The sequence below is a fragment of the Giraffa tippelskirchi genome, chromosome 7 (assembly GCF_054371585.1).
Source record: "Giraffa tippelskirchi isolate mGirTip1 chromosome 7, T2T-mGirTip1v1.2.pri, whole genome shotgun sequence".
Classification (NCBI taxonomy): domain Eukaryota; kingdom Metazoa; phylum Chordata; class Mammalia; order Artiodactyla; family Giraffidae; genus Giraffa; species Giraffa tippelskirchi.
In genome coordinates, this window is record NC_137281.1 from 160,260,945 (window position 1) to 160,262,976 (window position 2,032).

The 2,032-nt window shown below is 47.9% G+C and overlaps 1 protein-coding gene across 2 annotated transcripts in view; it reads right to left on the reverse strand.

Annotated features, from left to right (window-relative positions):
• Positions 1 to 1,964, reverse strand: part of FOXN3 (forkhead box N3) — a 538,038-nt gene extending 536,074 nt beyond the window's left edge. For both annotated transcript variants that reach the window (XM_081510806.1, XM_081510807.1), the window contains exons 1-3: positions 1,376 to 1,964; positions 881 to 1,010; positions 235 to 343 (exon numbers count right to left, since the gene is read on the reverse strand). The gene's annotated coding sequence lies outside the window, so the exon portion shown is untranslated. The remainder of the gene's footprint in view (positions 1 to 234; positions 344 to 880; positions 1,011 to 1,375) is intronic.
• Between the last annotated feature and the right edge of the window lie 68 nt (positions 1,965 to 2,032).

Consider the following 2,032-nt stretch of genomic DNA (forward strand, 5'->3'; position numbering starts at 1 on the left):
TAGGTTCCTAAGGAAACAATAACCATAAATAAAAAGGTAGAAACCTTGTAATACTGGAAACTAACCGGAACGCCTATACGAAGATCATTTTCACATTAGGAAACGCTGCAGAAAATCTAGTGAGGTTCTCAACACTCACATATTCTTAATAAAATTCAGTGACTCTCCAAAATAGTCAGTGAATTCTGAATGAAGGTCGGGCTAACTCATGGGTATGACCAAACCTCTACTTACCTCAGAGCATAACCGTCCAGTTAAATGGTTCAGCTGATCAGTCCTATCAGCCATGCCAGGCACATGTGCTGCAATCATGTTGGTCTAAGCTCATAATGAAGAATAACTTCTGCAAAAAGAACGTCGGGGTAATGAATGCACATAATCAGACATTATGAAAATTACCAAATAAAAATTAATGTTTGCAAGTGCTAATATTTTACTATAAAATATACTGTTATTCTTTCTACTATTCTAACATTTAAACTACCAAATCTGAAGCCAATTTGGCAATTCACCTTACGCACCAAAAAAGTCATTAGGAAAAAACATTCCGTTTTTTCTCCAATTTTATACCCCCCGTTTTTCATAGACCCCCTTTTCCCTCCAATTAGTGCCAAACATAAAACTATTATTTTCAGGTGCTTGATGTAGCTTTCTGAATGCAAAATAAAGGTTCTGTTTTGATACTGGGGGGAAATATATAAGCACACACATACATGTACATGATCATTTGCCCAACCACAGTGACATTTTCAAACTACAGAGTAGGTAAAAGTGGCTTTCTAAGAGACTAAATAGTCTGCAAAATGAAGGATAAAACGTTCCCAGTGAAGACCCATGAGAGCGGAAAAACGTCAGCTGTGAATGTGCTCGTGAAACGCACCGCGGAGGATCCTCCTGCGAGCATGGCCGTTCTCGCCTCCAGGCTCAAGTGTTGCTCATCAGCAAAGTGTTCGATTCACAGTGATCGCTGCGCGTCTTCCTTGTTGATCAAGACAATGCATCATCTCAGCCTAGACACATTTACCATAGAAACGAATATAAGAAACGGAATTTTGATTTAAATTTTCCGCTGGCAGGAGATCGAGAAAAATACATGCAAGAGAAGATTCCATTTGAAAAGCTCTGATTCAAGTGAAGTCCAAAGAGAACGCATCTTTCTGTACCTAATGCAGTCTTCACATTACATAGCAAGTCTTTCTCGCTCACAGCCCTTGTCAATTTGATTAAACTCACAAACACGTGACTGCCTCCGCCTCTGTTAAAAATACTCAAGCCGGAGGATGACTGAAAGTCGTGGGGCTTTGTCTCTGTGCCTTTACCAGAGCGGTCATAATACAGAATATTAGCTAGAGGCATATACGTTTAAATTTAATACCCAAGAGAATTCTCCAAACGCAGCTCAAGGCAGGGTGGGACTGAGAAGAACGCAAATTCAAGTCCGGAGGCCGGACTCTCCTTTCAGGCGTGGGCATTTTCAGCTTAAGATGGCCTTCGTGAAACACGATCTTTATTGGCAGAGTGGTTTTAAAAGCCTGATTTTGGAAGCCGTCCTGTTTTCTGCATGTTCTCTTTACAAGATGAAAGACCCTTCAGGTGCAACACTCGAGGGAAAGGCCGGGACCCTAGGCCGTGTGGGTGCGCGCCTCTTGCGCAGGTTGGGGGGGAAAAGGTCCTGCGAGACTTCAGAACCAAACCGGTTCCTCCTGCCTAGACCAGGCCCGGAGGACCGACCCCAAGCCCACGAGACGGGCTGGAAAGTCTCCAGGCCTTCAGCGGGCCCCGGCGGCGGGGGAGCAGGTTGGGACAGAGGCCGGCCTCGCGGGGCCAACCACGGTGGCCGACAGCGCGGGTCCCCTGGGCCGGAGCGAGAGCCGCGGGGCGGAACGGACGCCGCCCGGATGCCCACGCGAGGCCGGGAGTGCCGGCCTCCCGTAGGCGCCGCCGGCGTCGCGCGCGGCGGACGCGCTACCATGGCAACGGCGGCGCCTGGCCCCGCCCCGCGCATCCTGGCCACGCCCCTGCCACGCAGGGC